We start from the raw sequence: 21,142 nt of genomic DNA, 5'->3' as shown, positions 1-21,142 counted from the left end.
AACTTCCCCTTCAGAGTAAAGATTAAGAACAAGAGCTAGGGGGTACAAAGCTCCATCTGCCATGAGTCCTTTTTGTTTCTCCCCTCCTCTTCTTTCTATAGGGAATGTACCTAGTTTGAGGCTAGTCCAGAGACCTTAGAAGCAGAGAGAGGAGGAAAAGGAAGGGTGCTCCTGGGCAGAGGATGCATACAAGTCTGTCTGTGTGCCTGGGAAAGCATGTAGTCCATAGTAAAAAGCAAGTCCTGAATCAAACTTTTCCCAGGAGAGCTGTGCTGCTTTCAAATGAGGTATTGGAACTTTGTCCTGACTGTTTATGGGGTCTCTGATCTTTTCACCATGTTAAATCTGGGGTCAAATTTGGCTCCAATTGTTGTAATTCTTTACATTTTTCTTACTGCTTAAAGCAGTCAAAGCCTGTTGTTTTCTCTTGTAATCTCTGCAGCTACTCTGCCAACTACAGCCTGCTTCCCTGGTGGTCTTTGCATTTCTGGAGTAGAAACTGGGCATAGCATCATCCAGTTTATTCGAAAGAAGAATCTGAAACATAAACTGGTTGACCTCCCAGTGCTAGTGCTTCCTCTGTATTTAACCCCTGTTATATGACGGTCAGGCTATGTTTGAAAGACTACTATAGGGGCAGCTAGATGGCTCAGTTGGTTGAGCATCAGACTCTTGGTTTTGGCTCAGGTCATGATCTCAGGGTTATAAGATTGAGCCATGAGTCAGGCTTTGTGCTCAGTGGGGAGTCTGCTGAAGATTCTCTCTCTCCTTCTCCCTCTGCCCCTCCCCGACTTGTTCCCTCTCTCTCTCTCTCAAATAAATAAATAAATCTTAAAAAAAGAAAAAAACTACTGTGGAGGAACTCACAAGTTACCTGTGCCCCAGGACAGCCACGTTTTACAATAATGTTCCTTCTCCTTATATTGAGCTGATACGTTTCCTTGAGCCTTCTGGTTTCTTATATTATCACTTGGAACCATAGGCTTGCTCACATCTCTCTTCCACATCGGATTCCTTTTGATATTTGAAAACAGTAACATGTTTCTCAGTTTCTTCAGAGGGAAATGGAAATGAATGCTGGAGGACTCACTCAGCAGATATTAAGCTGGGATCATTCACCTGAATTAACTCCTTTATGAGGAAAATTAAAATGAAGCCCAATATTTAAGCAAACAAACCAGAAAAAACAACAATAAAAGAGGAAATGATTTCCCCAAGTAAGTGGCAAGGCCAGGATTTAAAGCTAGAATAAATTACAAATTATTTATATTTAAAAATACATTTAGGGGCTCCTGGGTGGCTCAGTTGGTTAAGTGTCTGCCTTCAGCTCAGGTCATGATCCCAGGGTCCTGGGATTGAGCCCCCAGTCACTCCGGGCTCCCTGCTCAGCAGAGAGCCTGCTTTCCTCTCCCTTTCCCTCCCCCTGCTCATGCTCTCTCTCATGCCCTCTCTCCCTTTCTCAAATAAATAAATAGAAAGATAGATAGATAAATAAAATCTTTAAAAATACATTTAAATTTGGCTTTTATTTTTATCAAGGTAATATAGCTTCATAGTTTAAAAAGCCATGTAATGCTATACTGTAGTAATATACTAATAATAATCACCTGCCTCATCACCTGATTCAGTTAGAAGTGAGTCCATTGCTGGGTTCACTATGCATGCTGTCTTCGCCTAACAGCACTATTTGCATCCATCCCCATCTTCGTTGCTGGGCATGTATACACATATACATGTACTGTGTATGTATTTTGTATTCATATACAGAATATATATGGCTAGGACAAGATTTGCTAACATTTGAATATGCTTAGCATTGCTACAGTCTGCTAATTCTCAAGATTCAAATTCTGAATGAATGTCTTTTTGACTAATTGGGCTTGTTTATTTGGTATGTTAAGTTCCTTGGAAAGCACTGTCAAACCAATAATGATAAGCTTTAGGCTGCCTTAGCTTAATTTCTCTCATTGGAAAACCTGGAGTATATGCCAAGATCAAATCAGAAAGGTGAGAGGGACAGACAGAAGGTTTTAGGCAGAAAGACTAGGTCAAACTACAGGACAAAATGTGGGTGGGGGGGCGGTGGGGGGGAAGGAGAGTGAGAGATACAAAACAAAAACTGCAAGAACTGGTGCTTAAGGGGAATTTAATGGTCTGATATGTGATAAGATTTGAATCATTGCATTGTGAAAGCACAGATTGAGGAAGGGAATTATGAAAATGGTTGCTGTGGTTTATAAATCTGATCACCCTAAGTCATCTTTGAAAGAGCCAAATGAACACTGGAATTTCACTTTAATTAATAACCATCATCGGATCTGTGTTTCTTTGAATGACACTCATACAGACTTGGGGCAAAATAGGTAATTTACAGCCTTCTGCATTTGTGGTGCTCAAATCCAAACACAACACTTCCAGGGTGAAAATATTAGACATCCCTGACAGGGAAATAAGCGCTACATCCTATTCTCAAATACACAGGAAGGACAAAAGGAAATTAGATTCAGAATTTGTAATAAAAAGGAAATTAGTTTTTTTTTTTTTTTTATTTGTAGCATTTCATCTGTATTTAAAAAAAAAAATGAGTCCATTCTTAATATTTAGCTTCTGGACCCTCCTTGCTATTTGCTAAGGAGATAAACATGCATTCATATTTTCAGTTGGTCTTCTCTTTCTTCCCTGATACTTCTGATAGTTTAGGTTGCAAATCATTAAACCCAAGTTATCCCAGCTAAATGTTTAAATGATACTTTTTGATCACCCCCACTCATATTCTAATATATATATATATATATATATATATATATATATATATATTTTATATATACGGCAATGAGTTGATTTTGATCTATTTATTATTTCTCTATTCCTGTAGCAGAGTTGGCAGAGACAGAACAAAAGAGAATTCAACCCAAAACCCAACAATATGTTTATTCTCTGGTCACCTTCAAGAAATATGATTTTTTTTTCTGGGTCTTCTACAAATGTCAGTGGAATTCAGTGAGCTGGAAGAGAGGTGGGGGGTCAGTGTTCTTGACAAGGTTTAGAATCAAAATAAACTGCATGATATTTATTTAGAACCTGATAAATATGGTAAAAATACAAAGAAATAGTAGCCATAAGCTCTATCCTTATGGAACTCATGATATAGTCAGGGAAGTAGGATGAATTGAGAAGTACCTAACAGTAGAAGAGATAAATAACAGTTTTAGTCAACAGGATGGTATCAAATGTATTGTTTCAGAAGTAGTTTCTACCCCAAACAAAAGACCTTCCTATCTTCTTTCCAAGAAGTCTGGGATGGCCCATGGTAAGGAAGGAGTTAAACGATATGCTTGTAGTTCCTATTTCGTCACTAGTGAGCTGAATGACTTAAAACAGTTGCTTAACCTTTGTGGGCCTGAATTTCATTATCTGAAGGAAAAAAAAAAGACTAAAATGAATAACAGTTGAAGTATTTTTTAGACCTAAAAATCTGTAACTGTGACTCTTTTCACAAGAAGGGCATGTGTATACCTATAGGGCCTAAAGTGAGCCATCAAAAAAGCCTACCTACAGTGTATATAAGTGACAGAGTGTCCATGGGATATTGTAGGGATAGACTGGCTGTCAGAGCAGGTTCAAAAGTGGAGTGCTTCAATCAGATATTTAAGTATTTCCTGGAGGTGGTTCTGGAGTCATCAATAATTTTTTTTTTTCTATTTATTTCTACTTAACTACTATACTTTCCCAAGATTGGAGGTAATTAAGTTTTACCATTTATCCGTGGAATCCAATGTAGGGACCATAATTTCATTTCAGCCAGTAACGTTTCAAACCCTAACAGATGAGAACTCTTGTGCAGAGTTGTACTCCCCCCCCATAAACAAGTATGTTTATGTATAAATTCAGTTTTGAATCTTGCTAGCTCAGAGGCCAGATTAAGAATTTTTAGTACTACCCTACATTGTTTGGTGAATTTCTATGAGACTGAATTGGAAATGTCATTTTCTCCAATGGATCAGAAAGGGGTCTTTCCCTATAGAAAGTCTAAGTTTAACATGTTTACATATTTGCCAGAATATGTGTCAAAATGAATTCAGGGGCTTATCTGTGAAGCTGGCAAATTTCTCTTCCTTATGGCATCAGTCTAGTGGACTTTGGAGTGTCTGTTGCCTCTCTCAGGGAGACTGAACAAGGTGGGATCTTTTCACTCAGATCTCTTGCTTTTGGGTTCACCATGAGCTCCAGGACCAAGAGGCTGCTGTTGGATGAAGCTTGTATATGGGTCACCTGGTGTGAGGTCACTGGCTGGTTTAGTTGAGGGAAGGCTGACTTTCCTCATCTGCTTTGATTCACATGGACAATACATACACACAACACTACAGATCTCGCCAAGAGGAGGGGGCTTTAGTTCCATCATCCCTTTATATCGCTTTTCCACTGTTCCCTTCAGATGTCCAAACACTTTTAATGCTGTGGAAGAATCATTTCCAACCTTTCCTCAATGTTTTCTCTCTCCCACCCATGTGCAGCCTCTCGTCTGTCCGTCAGGCCTCACATCGTCATGAATGAAGGGACTCTCTGCACACAAAAGCACAGACAATGCTAGTTTCTGGATGAGCAAGATTTAAAAGTTGGCACCAAACCTCTCCTTTAGAAGCACTGACTCCTTCCTTGCTACTATAGTTTCTCTTCTCCCCACAGCAACCACTTCAGATTGCTTATTTCCCTCACCTTGGTGATATTTATCAAAATCTTATATTTAGAAAAAAAGCAGATGCAGTTTGTTACAAGATGTCACCGTTTGATGGGCAATCCCAGGTTATCCATATTTTCACATGGAACAAAACTGACCATATAATGAATACATCTGTGATGGTGATGAAAGATCAAGTCCATGAGAGAAGTTTAATTCAGAGAAGATGCTGCCTGCCTCTAATAATAATGTTTTACAATAACAGTCATGAAACAAAGTAATAATGGCAACTATCATTTACTGCCTTCTTACAACATGCCAACGTGATTTGTAAATACATCATCTCATTTATTCCCCAACAACCTTATGAGGTAAGGACTCTTTTTTTCTCTCATTTTACAACTAGGGAAATCAAATATTAGAGATGCTAATAAGTTCACCCAAAACACAAATAGTAGATGAGTAAACAGGATTCAAACTCAGGCAATCTGATTCTAGAACCTAACTTCTCAGCCACTACTCACTGCCTCCCAGTAAGTATTATAATTAAATAGATTGATGGCTGAGATAATTTAGACTATTTTAATTTAGGTTAGTTAAATTAAATTAGATCAGCAGACAGACACTGGAGTCCCTTCCCAATTATCACAGTTAAGTTTCTGAAAGCACCTCTGATAGCAGAATTTCCTATTGAGGACCTCGGGACCTTATTTTAAAAAAATGAGTTAGGGGAAATCAAAGATAGTAAAGGAATAATTGAGAAAGCCTTTTTAAAGTAAATATTCTGAAAATAAATAAATATTTAAAAAGTAAAATAAGTATACTAACGTTCATTAAAATGAAACAATAAAACAGCCCTCCAAGTTAAAACAATATTTATCCATCTTAGTATAAGGAGTATTCTACTATCAAATTTCCATTCACTAACACTTGCTCAGCAGAAAATTTTCAGCCTCTGCTTCTCATGAAGTTTGCTTCAATCCACCACTGCTGTTCCTACAAAGAGCCATTCATGCGCATCTGGACTGCTTTGTTCATTTTTAAATTTATAGTGTAACACACCTGTTCTTGGTCAGAGTCTTAAGATTGCTAACAAGATAAAAAGAAGAACTATACACTAGAATTCTGACGAAGGATAGCTGATATTATAGACTACTGTATATAGATATACTTCTAAACTAGATAATAATCTATATATAATAATCACAAAACAGTGAAGGACATTACACAATGTATCATTATGTAAAGAGGAGGATTCCTTATTATCACACTGATGATTTCCTTTTTGCCCCAGTTATTTGGGAAGAGACATATCTGAACACCTATTAGCTGAGCAATATTGTGGAAACACTGCTCCTTTATCAAATACAGCAAGCTAAATTGAAGACCTGTGATAAGAGGTGAAAGTTTACTGCCAGAAACAGTGAGAAGGGTTGGAAGAAGGTGTGGAATTGAGAATATGGTGAAGGTGAGCTTATGTGCAATATGTAAGTAATAAGTATTCACTGAAAAAATATAATGGTGAGTGGATGGATTAATGGATTCATGGGTGAATGGATAAATGGATGGATGAGGTAGAAAAATATTGAATATTTCCAACTTTATAATTCTGACAAAGATTTAATCAGGGCTAATACTTGATTGTTACATTGCATTCTGTTACAATCTCTGTTGTACGTTTCCATCTCTGAATATGAAAAATAAAGACATAATGTCCTCTAATCACTATCTGTGAGAAGCTAAGGACATATTTTGCTCTGCTTCTTTTATACTATTTCATATTAACGAGACATTTTAAAACATCATGAAAAGTACCAACCTTGAAAGCTGCATTTTGTTTTTCTCATCTCACCTAAAAAAATTAAAAAGACAAGAAAAAAAGAAAATTTAAGTGAAATCCAATTAAGGCAACACGACAGTAAAAAGAGCATTTAAAAAAAACAACAACAAACTTTTACCCATTTTCCCTTGACAAAGGAGACACATTTAACTGTGAAGAGAGAAATACTCTGATAAAACTTTTTCTCCCCCAAATAGTTTCTTTTTTAAATATTTTGTGCTTTTTGTACTTCATGATAGTTAGCTTTTTAAAATGTTGGGAGGCAAAGCAATTATCAATGACAATGAGAAAAAGTACAGAGGGGATGTTTAATAAAAATGATAAAACTAAATTACATATAAGAAGAAAATATATAGGCAGCAATTAATCAACCCATGGAAATGTGCCATCATGATAAGAGTTTTTGATAAATTCAGACAAGAGTATTTTAAGAGGCTATTACAATTTACTCTCAGGTTCTGTATTTCTATTCTTGAATGCTGATTAGAACATAGGCTTTTGCTTCTTTTCCCTCTTTGCTCCCCCAGTAATCTGTTCTCCCTTACGGACCAAGTGATTATTGTGTTGTTTATAATAACTGTTCTACATTCCTTATGGAAATTGTAATTATGATGCTGAATATTCAAACTGCAAGCCACTTTTCTCAGGGAAATTGTAATTATGATAATGCAGTATTTACCCAACCAATGTTTTCTAGGCATTGTTCTCTTTGAGGAATGAGGAGGTGAGAGAAAAAGCCCTGAAATAAAACATCCTGTTGGGATCTCAGATATGTATTCTGGAAAAGCATAATAATAATCATAACAATAGCTAATAATTGCTATAGGGCAGGCAAGGTACAATCAGGCTGACATATAGAGGACATACGTGTATATTACATGCCGGTGTATGTGAATTACATATGTTTCTCAATTAACCTTCATACCAAGGCCCATGAGGTATGTCATATTACTATCAATTTTATAAGATTCAGGAATATTGAGTAATTTACCTAACATCACACAGCTAGTAAATAGTAGAGTAAGGTTTAAAATCAGGTCTGTCAGACTTGAAAGTCTATTTATGAGTTCAATGTCAGAAGCCTCCGTTTCATTCATTGGTATCAGTGCACATTGGTGAACTGATTCACTGACAGTCTCTCTTTTCCAAAACCAGTTTTTTTCAGTATCTGTGAAGTGTAGTCGGCTTCCTGGCAGACAGGCACTGGCTATAACACTTACTCCTAAAAGATAGAACTTCTACTCTTATCCCAAGAATGGAATAAACCTCTGTGCAGAGTGAAATTCAATGCCACATTTTTGAAGGGGAATTTGGCACTATTCATTAAGATTAAAAATTTTCATGCCCTCTGACCCAACAGTTACATTTCTGGAATTTATGCTAGAAGTATACGAGTAGTCATTACAGCATTGCATTAATAATGAAAACCTATAGAAGCAGCCTGAATGTCCACTAAATACTTTGTGGTACAATAGAATACAATAGGATATTAAAGTTATTAAAAAGCAGGGTTCACACTATGTGTCCTGGAAAAATGCCCATAAAACACTGTTAAGTTAAAACAGCAAGTTGTGAAACTTGTGTCTAATATGATCTTACTTCTGTTAAATGTATACATTTATTTACGTATATGTAATATCTGATTTTGCATAGAAGAAAATCTAGGGGAAGAGATACCAAATACTTAAAGTAATTGTCTTTTAGTAATAAGTTAAAGAAGGAACTCCCCCCCCCACCATGATTAATGAATTCTCAGTGCTTGAAATGTTTATAAGTGAATAAGCATTTTTTTGATAAGCAGAAAAACATAAAAAGATAGAATTAAGGACACCCAAAAATAAACACAAAAATTATATTATTTCAAAAAGAAAGCCAACAAAACAAAGTAAAATTCAATGTCAATCACTGAAAAATCTTAGTAAGTGTGCTCTCAGGTAGGATGGGAACTGGGTCTCTCCTAACTCATCTTATCTGCCAGCCTTACTTCCACTTTGCCAGATCTCTACAACCAGGGCCACAAGCAAGGATGGAGACCCACTGGAAATCAGCAGTGATTGTTCAGGAGTTTTTTGATATTAATAATCAGTGACTGAGCACCTACCGTATACAAGTACTTTACAGACATGTTTTTAAATCCCATAATTGCAAGACAGGTATTTTTACTTTCAGCTTTATAAATGAGAAAAATTAAGATCACTGAAATAATTTATTTACCCAAATATTCCAAATTGGCCTGTGTTCTCTCTCTCTCTTTTTTTAACTTGGCAAATTGACCAGGCTTGATCAAAGAAGAAACTAAGATTAAGTCCCCATACTGGCAGGCTAACTGATCATCAGGAAGAAGTAGAGCTGCCGTCCTACAACAAGGGCAGGGAAGAATTTCTGATATCCAAGTGGTTCACAGAGCATTTCCTAGTATTTTCCTGCCTATTTTTGGTAGTAAACAGACAAGTACCACAGCCATGACCTAAGAAGGGAATGGTGAGGAGAGGTTCAGACCCCTCAGCAATGGTCTATGCCAGCCTACAAGGTAAGCCACATATATCAGTAGAGGAGCTGGCAGAGGAAGAAGGAATTCTAGAATGGGTAGTAGAAGAGAGAAGACAATAGGAAGACAGTAAGTATCAGTACTGTTGTGGTCTTGACACTAGGTGCATCAGCAGGGGCTGTGGTTCCCACTAATCTTCCTGTTGGAGGTTTTCTGAAGAAAGGTGACCTACTAAGGAATCCCGGAGAAGCTGCTCCCAGATGGAATAAACTTATTATAGGAAGCAAGAAGAGCCGAATGTCACAAGAAATCGACACAGTAGACGGTGCAGGTCATCACCCACATCCCCCTTCAGGACAAGAGCTGCCTCAAGTGTTGGCTTCTGATGGCTCACAGCTGACTTCCTCTCTGGAGATTTTTCTCCTTCTACCAAATGGCACTGACTCACCCAGATTATTCCCTCTCCCACAGGCAGCTTACACCCAATGACTCATCAGTAAAGGAGTACATAGGCCAAGCCCCCTTTTCTCTATCTGGAACACCTTCAATAATATTGATTCCATGTACACTCCCCAACAAACTTCCTGTATAAAAACTTCCATCTCAGAGCCTCTCTCTCTATCATGAAAACTGACCTAAAGCAAGATTACAAAACTCAGAAGACACGGCACTAAACATTGAACACGGATACAACTACCTCTAAAGCCCATATCGTATCCATAATATCTTCCTGTTTTCCATAAAGAACAGCTTAGGGGTGCCTGGGTGACTCAGTTGGTTTAGCATCCAACTTTGGATTTCCACTCAAGTCGTGATTTCAGGGTTGTGAGATTGAGCCCCGGGTCAGGTTCCACGCTTGGCAGGGAGTCTGCCTGGGATTCTTTCTCTCCCTCTCCCTCTGCCCCTCCCCCTGCTCATTCTCTCTCTCTCAAATAAATAAATTTTTTTTTAAAAGCTTAATTTAATTTTCAACATAGCCAATAATGTTATGTTTAAGCTTGTAATTCAGAAAGCATTCTTCAGTGTTACACAGTATCTACAATTATGCCACCATTGGAACATTAAACTAATGTATTTATACCTCTTGAAATCCAGAATGAGATAAATTAATAGACATACATACACACACATACTGATTTTTATTATATTAAAATATATATGTACATACATATGCATATATGGGTGTATATCTGGGTTATAAAACATATCTCAAGACTAATTCCCAGGTTAGTTTGGCCAAAATCCCTAGTTTTGCTAGACCATTTTTTTTTTTAAGATTTTATTTATTTATTTGAGAGAGAGAATGAGAAAGAGAGAGCACGAGAGGGGGGAGGGTCAGAGGGAGAAACAGACTCCCCGCTGAGCAGGGAGCCCGATGCGGGACTGGATCCCGGGACTCCAGGATCATGACCTGAGCCAAAGGCCGTCGCTTAACCAACTGAGCCACCCAGGCACCCAGCTAGACCATTTTCAAAGAATAATATGATACTTTTAATCATGCCATTTTTCTAGAAAAAAATTCCAGATTTCTCTGTTTCAGAAAACGTAAACAATTAGTTATGGAACAAGGGCTTACATTTTCTACCATAAATGTAAGGATTTTATCAGGCATGACATGTATTCAGAATAATTTACGGTCCAGCAAAATATTACTTCAGGCAGCATTTACAATCAGAACACAGAAGTTACCTAATTCTATGCAGTTTTGAGGGAATGCCGTTAGGATTTTACAACCAGTGAACAGTGCAACTCAGTGGTCACCATGTCTCTGTGGTCTCTTTTCTGGAAATCATTGTACCCCTTTGCTCTGTTCCCAAAGAAATTCCACATTACCAATTCCTTTTTCTCACTTACCAACTCTTAATACTGGGTCAAATCACCGTACTCTTCTGTCTAAATGTATGTGGCATCATGGACATGAATTTACTCATGTCATCTGGCCATTATACTTCACTAAGGACTCCACATGATAAATAAACCCAAGGTGTTAGATTGTATTCCTCTGACAGAAAACTGAGACAAGAAAATTCCAAGAAACATATTTAACCTGGCCACAGGGAGGGCAGGAAATAGTTGTTACACACAGAAGAAGCCCTTCTAGCTTTAGTTTTATTTTACTTGTCTTCAGTTGGTGGACAAAAGGTTATTATATTATTTCATTGGGGCCTAGGTTTTGAGAAACTCTGAAACATCAGAGGGATGCGAAGAGTTTCAACTTGTGATAACTGGGATAGGAACCTCCCCACAGAAGCTACACTATATATCCCATGTGGAGATGTGGGGCAATAAAGCAAAGCAAGGAACATAGGAAACATTTCAAATGAAGCATAAAGCTGGTGAATTGGCCTTTTTACTAAGAAGTAGCAGGTTTTGTACAGTATACTCCATTCAGTGAGCTTTACATTAAAGACATCCAGGGGCTCCTGGCTGGCTCAGTTGGTTAAGCATCTGCCTTCAGTGCAGGTCATGATGTCAGGGTCCTGGGATTGAGCCCGGAGTCAGGCTCCCTGCTCAGTGGGGAGTCTGCTTGACTCTCTGCCCCTCCCCCTATTCATGTTCTCTCTCTCTCTCAAATAAGTAAAGAAGGGATTAAGAAAAAAGGGCTCCCAGAAACCTTTATTAGACTATTGTTCACCTAATGATTGATAATTTTGTAGAACTGTACAGTCAGGCATTCTAAATTTATTCTGGGGTCATTCATTATTCTTAAGCAAAGTCATTAACATGTAAACCTGTAAACTTCAGAAAGGCAGCAACATAGACTTACATCAGTTCATTAATCATTATAATTGGGGTTGTAGAAGATACAAAGATGTTCACCACTTACTCACAAGGAGCTTACCTTGACTTAGAATGCCAGTACATCTGGCATCCTCTTAAAACCACATCAGTAAAAGGCTCCTCCATGCCTAGTAAGGAATTTTTTTGGGTTCAGGGAAAAGAGTCAATTTTTGCCCATGACACCCAGAACTAGTATAGCTGAGTGACTGTCAGTACAGAAAGCAACATGTTACACTACATTTAACATCACAGTAGTATACACGAAAATGTGGACCAACAAACAAAGACTTACAGATAAAGGCATGGGGTTGACTTTGTAACCCCAGGGTCTCTCCAGGACAGAGCGTATCAGTGGAAAATGATGTTGTAAGAATTTAATTTTGAAATAGTTTTTCAAAGAATACCTAAAATTATTTAATTTTAAATTAAGTAAAAGGGAGAGGTCGGGGAAATGTCTTAACTTGCAGGGTGAATTATTCAGGAACTGGTGGCAGGCTGGAGCCAAAGGGATGGTTTGGAGATGAGGAGGCAGTTTGTAAAAATTGCTGAGGTGGCACTTGCAGGAGAGTAAAGGCAGATTTATTTTATGTTTGTCAGCTCTGGTCCTATTGACAGAGATGGCAAATAGAGTCCATGTTAACTAATGTGAAATCACGCCTTCCTACCATTCTGGGGAAGCAGTATGGTTAAAAAACCACTGAGCAAGGTATCAGGAGGCCAGCGTTTAGTCTATACTCTGTCTCTAAATAGAGGGCAACATTTTCCCTCAACCTGAGGGACAAGTTAAGTCCCAAGAGCCAAGCTAAGCACAGGAAAGGTGTACAGCTTGATGTTGTTTAAATAAGAGACAGCTAGTAGAGTGTATCCAAGCCAGCATCCCTGAAGGGGAACCAAAAGGAACATTCAGAAAGACGAAACCTAAATGGAAAGACAATCAGGAGAAAGAACAGAATCAAAATGTGTACCAGAACCAAATGTCAGGGAACATATGGAAAACTGGATTAATCCCACAATAGGAGTATGTTTGGATATATGAGGTAGATCCTAGAGATCATATGGCACAGCAAGAAATGTGGATTTGTGTGGACTGTTCAGGAATCACATGGTGCATTTGTGGCCTGATGTCAAGGCTTACTGTAAGCACTGTGCAAAAGGCATGTCTCTCTCTTTCACATGGTAAATGGCACATGGTAAGCACTCAATACACAACTTAGAATGAGTGAATAAATGCAGTGTGAATAGATGAGATAAAAGGGATAGTACTAAATGGGACAAATATAGCAAATAACAGAGTGATGAACTAAAGGTAACAAGATGCATTTGATGAATATGGTTGGTTAAAAAAGCACTGGCCAAGGAATTGGGGAGCCAGGGTGTAATTATAGGTGTCTTATAATTTTAAAACTAGTCCTTAATATCATTTAGTCTTTTAAAATAAGATAAGAAAGTAATATTATGAAAATATGAGATGTTTACTTGGTTCCCCCACCTCACAAAAACCCCCCACTACTTAACACAGAATGATTTGGAAAGGAATATAGAACAAAAGTATGACTTTTTTTTTTAAAGATTTTATTTCTTTATTTGAGAGAGAGAGAGTATGTGGGGAGAGCAGAGGGAAAGGGAGAGAATTTCAAGCAGATTCCCCCACTGAGTGGGGACCCAATGCAGGACTTGATCCCATGACCCTGAGAGCATGACCTGAGCCAAAATCAAGAGTCAGACACTGAACTGACTGAGCCACCCAGGCTCCCCAGAAGTATGACTTTTGAATCAATAGGAAATGTGATGTGTTTCCCACACATTTTGATGCTATCTTAGGCTTTAATATTACACCTGCAGTAAATAAAGGAAGGTAGGAAATGAACCTGCTTTACTGTTCAGTTGTCATATCAATAGGGAGTATTGCTTTGTTTTGGAAACCAAATTTTATAAGATCCACAAACAAATGGAACATAATCTGCAAGAAAGGCTAAGTTAGTGAAGAAATTCAAAATACTATAAGGAATGACTGAAAGAACTGAACATGATCAGAGGAAACACACAAATTGTTTTGGAACATCTGAATAAGAGTCATAAAATTTTAGAGAGATTTGAAGTAACATGATGAAGAATACTAAAAACTGTCTCAAAATGGCTTTTATTGCTTTAAGACAGGGGCTGGCAAACTACAGGCTGCCAAAACCAGTCTTATTCTTTATACATTGTTTATGTCTGCTCTCTTGCTATAGTAACATATGAGAAGATTAGACAGAGACCATACAGCCAGCAAATACATTTACTATGTGACCATTTACAGAAAAAGTTAGCTGGCCAGTGCCTTGAGAGATAGACAATCATTCCTTCATTTATTCATTCATTTAGGAAACATGTTTCAAGCATATACAATGACTCTAAAATGTACAAGACACTGGCAAGATATAGATAAGACACAGTATGTAGCTTAGTCTAGGTGACATACTTGTCATCAGACATAAATAAACTAGGTGACCACTAACAGAGGATATTTTAGGGTGGAGAAAATCATGAAATAAATTATTGGATTCAATGACTTCAAAGCTTTATTTCAAATGCAAAATTCTTTAAGAGGGGGAATTTCATGGAGAAAAAAAGCCTTGAAAAACTGGTAAATGGAAACAGATGGAGAAGTAGGAAGTGGGGTTCCTTTAGGTACAGGTAAGGAGAAGAGTGATCAGAGAATAAAAACCAGTCAATCTGGATAAGCATATAGAGTAGGAGGGAGAAAACACAGAGGAGGTATGTCTGGAAAGACCAGAAAAACCACAGTGTGAAGGGTATTCTATGTGAGGCTTAACATTTTTCAGGTTATTTCAGACAATGAGAAGCTACAAAGTTAAATCCTGGGAATACTGATTTGACAGTGATATGTAGGATGAATTGGAGAAGAAAGAATAGTACAGGCTTAAAATAAGAAAAGCACAAAAACTACAGATTGGATGGGAAGAGAGAAGCAGAAATGGATGTATATTTCACATGAATGACTTATGTTGGGTCCATAGCAACTCAGGCTCTTCAAGAACAGGGAGCAGGGGCTAGGTATGACTGGGGCTGTTCCCTGACTGTATATTTCTTTCTCAGGGCCAGAGGTTTCCTTTATATAAGACCCAAAGAAATATGGTAAAGTCCATCCTTAATGCACAAGGAAGTCCAACACTGGTGGGTAGAAAGTGGTGTCATTCAAAACAGGATCCCTGAGAGTAATTATGGCTATACAAAATGGTGTTTGGAGTCTTAGAGGAGAAGCCATCAGCTTTTTCAGGGCCCTATGAAAAGGCAACAATTGTGAAACGAGTGTATCAAGTCTGGAAGGAATCTGCAGAGCAAAACAAACAACCAGAAGTTCAGTAGTAGAGTTTTGATTAATATGGTAGAAATAGAAAAAAATATGTGAGTCTGTAGGTATTTGTATACCAAGGGCTCAGCCCATTGGTTGGTGAGCTTGAGGCTATTAATGTATTATGTAATGTAATTTAGAAGTGGGTGTGGCTATGAATATAGATAGCAGATCTCAAGGAATATTGGTACAGCCCATAGGATAATTATAACTACTTTTGTGGGGGAGTTCAAGCGTGTCCTTGGCAATTTGGGTTGGAGTGTATGTGTGTATGCATATGTATATGCACATACATATATATATCTCAAATATACAAAACCATGCTTAAGCCTGAATAGGCACCATCAAGAAGAAAAATAGGCAATAATCTTTTCAAAGATTATTATTATTCCCAGATTATAATTGTGGCTCTAAAAGGAAATCTTCATCTTCTGCCCACACTCTACTCAGGGGTGTCCAATGAAAGTGTTTAGCTTGCAGAAAGTTGGTCATATATTGACAAATGAGGAAATCACCCAGATGGCCATTTGTGTTGTACCTCTAACCTAACCATCCTGTTGTACAGAAACCCAAAGCTGCAAATTTGGGGAAGATTTTTGGCCATATCATTAGAGTGCTGCCCTGTAGGTCAAAATGCTCAGGCAATCATTCAGAGTTGTATATTTAATGTTTCCTTTTGTTGTTAATACATTCACAGATGTTTGCATATTGTTATAGACATAGTGAGCATGTCACAGTGAGTATGTTGCAGTGGGAAGAGCAGTCTGTGGATTCAGATGCACCTAGGCTGAATCCCAGCATTACTACTTATTAACTAGAAAATACTGGGTGAGGTCCTTTCCTTAATCTCTCTGAGCCCCAGTTTTCTTATTTATAAAATGAGAGTTAGTGAGATCATACACAGACAGTGCCTGGCATTTATTACACACAAAAGAAATATCAGTTCCATTTCTTCTTCAATACTGTTTTTGATTATTAAACTATCTCAGCTAGTTGCATTTATCATCATGACATTCAAAATAGGAAAGCATTATTAGAACATCTCAAATGTCTAGTATTCAGACAAAGATGTTCTCACATGGAATGCTTCACATGGAAAGATTTACATGAGAAAACTGATTAGATATGTCTTTGTAAAACAATCATGTCAATAAATCATGTATTAAGTGAGTTTAGCTAGCCACCTACACCACATTATGGCCATTAATAGGTGTTCACTTATATTAAGGACAGACATAATATCCACAGGGAGAGTCAGCCGAATACCAACTAAATACATTTTATATTTCCTATGCTGTGCCTCAGCAATACTTAGAGCAAAGCCTTGAATCTCATGGGGCTCATTCATACGCAATCTGTAGCTCTTCAATACCTGAAACTCTCATACAGGAATACTGTAATTAAGTTCTACAGGCCACACAGTATATTTTAATGGGAAGTGCTAAAGCATAGCAGCTAATAATACTTGTTCTATTTTTAGATACCCTTGATAGGGCTCTTCAACTTGCTGTGTGATCTTTGACAGGTTACTTGACCCTATGCCTCATTTTCCTGATCTGTAAAATGGGGATGGTAATAAATAGTATCCACCTCACTGGGCTACTATGAGGATTAAGTGGGAAATTGCTGCAATTCTAGCACTTGGTAACATTGGAATCATGATTTTTTCACACCTTTTTCCAAATAATATTTGTGGAGATGTATGACATACATGATGATTTGAACAAAAGGACAAAAAGAATAGGAATACTATTGTAAAAGGTGGTGGTTGTGGAGGTGGGGTCTTCTCTGCCATAGAGCTGATCTTCCTCGAGCCCAATCCAGAACCAAGACCTTTGGTTCAAATCCTTCTTTTGTACTTCATCACCTGTAGGATGAAGCTCATTTGCTCTAGGATGTATGTGAGGCCCTTTGTAGGGTAGCCTCTGTCTACCTTGCCAGAAGCACTCACCCTTTCATTTTTAAAGTTGAAATATCTATCACAGGTATCTAGTCTAATATCACAGATCTCTAATCTTTTGTTGTACACAAGATCTTGGATTTCTGCTCTGTCGCTTGTCTTCATATATATTTCCTTCTCCACCCAGCATGCATTCTTCTTCCTTCCTTAATCTCCCATGAAGGAGTATGGGAAGGTTTAGGAAAGGAAGTCTGGACCCTTTGGAAGGTTTCCAAGAAAGGCCAGCATGTTAAAGGCAGTAGAGACTCATAGGGAGGCCTATGGATTCCAGACAGTGGGAAGTCAGGATCCTCAGAGAATCCCACCTGGGAAGGAGGCAGTCCATGCAGAGAATCTCCGAGCGCACAAAGCCATTAACACAGACAAGAATTTGGAGGTGAATGAAAAAAAGAGGGGTTTGTCACCTCCCAGCCCCAACCACTAAATTAATGTTGAATGTTGATTTATGCTAATGACACTTAGTAATGTAATTCTCTGTAAGAGCATCTGTACAATATTTCAGATATTCCCAGAGGTGCTTAGAGAGAGGGAGTAAGTCAACCAGATAATATTGTGTGAAATTAATTAAACAGTGACTTTAATATAAGGAAGCTCTGAATTGGAAAATACATCTGTTTTTTATAAGCATTTTCTTCCAACACACCTGCAGTGTTTAGGTTTGCCTAGAATTCTTGTGGTAAAAGATTTTGGAGTAGAAAAAGCTACAATCCTAACCTAATGCATAAAAGGTTATTCAGCTTGTGGGCAGAATTACATCTATGAAAATTCTTTTGTATATTTTCATATTCACTAAAATAAAACATTATACAACATGTAGAAATTTGCACATATTAAATTAGTGATAAAGAGTACTATAATACTTATTTCTATTTTAAACTGTTAGATAATTTCAAAGCTATATTTAGATAATTTTGTAAATTTAGTAATTTTTAATAATGTAATAAGGAAATCTACCATCAAAACAAAAACTAGAGAACTGGCATCATGCTCCTCCTCAATCCCAGACAAATGATTCCCTTGAACCCATTTCCTCAAGCAAACAGCAATCTGAATTCCACATACATTATTCTCTTCCTTTCCATTATACATAGTGTTATATCTATAAGCATTCATATACAAAGGATATATATATGTATATATTGCATATATATATATGAAAGTACATTTATAGTGTTTTTAATTAAAAAGTAATCATCTTGTATTTATTTGGGCTTTTTTCAGTTAGTGTTTTATTGTAGTTACTGATATATTTGCACCTGCTTCTGCCTTTTAATTTATTTCAATCTGACATTCTGTTTTATACTTTTTTTTTTTTTTTTTGAGAGAGGGAGAAAGCATGAGCATGTGTGTGTTTGCATGTGCAAGCAGAGTAAGAAGGGCAGGGAGAGGGGCAAAGGGAGAGGGAGAGAGTCTTAAGCGGGGCTTCACAGCCAGTACAGAGCTGGATATGGGGCCTAGTCTCATGACCCTGCGATCATGACCCGAGCCAAAGTCAAGAGTCAGATATTCAACTCAATGAGCCACTTAGGCACCCTCTGTTCTATACTTTTTATTTATTTATTTTTTTTACTATGTTATGTTAATCACCATACATCATTAGTTTTTGATGTAATGTTCCATGATTCATTGTTTGCATATAACACCCAGTGCTCCATTCAGTATGTGCCCTCTTTAATACCCATCACCAGGCTAATCTGTCCCCCCACACCCCTCCACTCTAGAACCCTCAGTTTGTTTCTCAGAGTCCATAGTCTCTCATGGTTTGTCTCCCCCTCTGATTTCCCTCCCTTCATTTTTCCCTTCCTGCTATCCTCTTCTTTTTTTTTTTTTTTTTTTAACATATAATGTATTATTTGTTTCAGAGGTACAGGTCTGTGATTCAACAGTCTTACACAATTCACAGCGCTCACCATAGCACATACCCTCCCCAATGTCTATCACCCAGCCACCCCATCCCTCCCACCCCCCACCACTCCAGCAACCCTCAGTTTGTTTCCTGAGATTAAGAATTCCTCATATCAGTGAGGTCATATGATACATGTCTTTCTCTGATTGACTTATTTCGCTCAGCATAACACCCTCCAGTACCATCCACGTCATTGCAAATGGCAAGATCTCATTCCTTATGATGGCTGCGTAATATTCCATCGTATATATATACCACCTCTTCTTTACCCATTCATCTTTCGATGGACATCTTGGCTCTTTCCACAGTTTGGCTATGTGGACATTGCTGCTATAAACATTAGGGTGCACATACCCCTTCGGATCCCTACATTTGTATCTTTGGGGTAAATACCCAGTAGTGCAATTGCTGGGTCATAGGGTCAGTCTATTTTCAACTTTTTGAGGAACCTCCATACTGTTTTCCAGAGTGGTTGCACCAGCTTGCATTCCCACCAAGAGTGTAAGAGGGTTCCCTTTCTCCGCATCCCCGCCAACATCTGTCATTTCCTGACTTGTTAATTTTAGCCATTCTGACTGGTGTGAGGTGATATCTCATTGAGGTTTTGATTTGGATTTCCCTGATGCTGAGCGATGTTGAGCACTTTTTCACGTGTCTATTGGCCATTTGGATGTCTTCTTTAGAAAAATGTCTGTTCATGTCTTCTGCCCATTTCTTGATTGGATCATTTGTTCTTTGGGTGTTGAGTTTGATAAGTTCTTTATAGATTTTGGATACTAGCCCTTTATCTGATATGTCATTTGCAAATATCTTCTCCCATACTGTCTGTTGTCTTTTGGTTTTGTTGACTGTTTCTTTTGCTGTGCAAAACCTTTTTATCTTGATGAAGTCCCAAGAGGTCATATTCCCTTGCTTCCCTTGCCTTTGGCAATGTTTCTAGGAAGAAGTTGCTGCCTCTGAGGTCGAAGAGGTTGCTGCCTGTGTTCTCCTTTAGGATTTTGATGGACTCCTGTCTCACATTGAGGTCTTTCAACACTTTGGAGTCTATTTTTGTGTGTGGTGTAAGGAAATGGTCCAGTTTCATTCTTCTGCATGTGGCTGTCCAATTTTCCCAACACCATTTGTTGAAGAGACTGTCTTTTTTCCATTGGACATTCTTTCCTGCTTTGTCAAAGATTAGTTGACCATAGAGTTGAGGGTCCATTTCTGGGCTCTCTATTCTGTTCCATTGATCTATATGTCTGTTTTTGTGCCAGTACCATACTGTCTTGATGATGACAGCTTTGTAATAAAGCTTGAAGTCTGGAATCGTGATGCTGCCAGCTTTGGTTTTCTTTTTCGACATTCCTCTGGCTATTCAGGGTCTTTTCTGGTTCCATACAAATTTTAAGATTATTTGTTCCATTTCTTTGAAAAAAGTGGATGGTATTTTGATAGGGATTGCACTGAATGTGTAGATTGCTCTAGGTAGCATTGACATCTTCACAATATTTGTTCTTCCAATCCATGAGCGTGGAACATTTTCCATTTCTTTGTGTCTTCCTCATTTTCTTTCATGAGTATTTTATAGTTTTCTGAGTACAGATCCTTGCCTCTTTGGTTAGATTTATTCCTAGGTATCTTATGGTTTTGGGTGCAATTGTGAATGGGATTGACTCCTTAATTTCTCTTTCTTCTGTCTTGGTGTTGGTGTATAGGAATGCCACTGATTTCTGTGCATTGATTTTGTATCCTGTCACTTTACTGAATTCCTGTATGAATTCTAGCAGTTTTGGGGTGGAGTCTTTTGGGTTTTCCACATAAAGTATCATATCATCTGCAAAGAGTGAGAGTTTGACTTCTTCTTTGCCGATTTGGATGCCTTTGATTTCTTTTTGTTGTCTGTTGCTGTGGCTAGGACTTCTAATACTATGTTGAATAGCAGTGGTGATAGTGGACATCCCTGCACGTTCCTGACCTTAGGGGGAAAGCTCTCAGTTTTTCCCCATTGAGAATGATATTTGCTGTAGGTTTTTCATAGACGGCTTTTATGATATTGAGGTATGTACCCTCTATGCCTATACTCTGAAGAGTTTTGATCAAGAAAGGATGCTGTACTTTGTCAAATGCTTTTTCTGCATCTATTGAGAGGATC

At 37.9% G+C, this 21,142-nt stretch overlaps 1 protein-coding gene across 10 annotated transcripts in view; it reads right to left on the bottom strand.

Annotated features, from left to right (window-relative positions):
• The window catches only part of LINGO2 (leucine rich repeat and Ig domain containing 2), a 1,236,800-nt gene that overhangs the window by 413,419 nt on the left and 802,239 nt on the right, over nt 1–21,142 (bottom strand). For all 10 annotated transcript variants that reach the window (XR_004298032.1, XM_032393628.1, XM_032393630.1 and 7 more), the window contains one exon: nt 6,498–6,530. The gene's annotated coding sequence lies outside the window, so the exon portion shown is untranslated. The remainder of the gene's footprint in view (nt 1–6,497; nt 6,531–21,142) is intronic.

The sequence above is a fragment of the Phoca vitulina genome, unplaced genomic scaffold (genome assembly GCF_004348235.1).
Source record: "Phoca vitulina isolate PV1807 unplaced genomic scaffold, GSC_HSeal_1.0 scaffold75, whole genome shotgun sequence".
In the NCBI taxonomy this organism is placed as follows: domain Eukaryota; kingdom Metazoa; phylum Chordata; class Mammalia; order Carnivora; family Phocidae; genus Phoca; species Phoca vitulina.
This window is presented reverse-complemented; position numbering and strand designations above follow the sequence as displayed.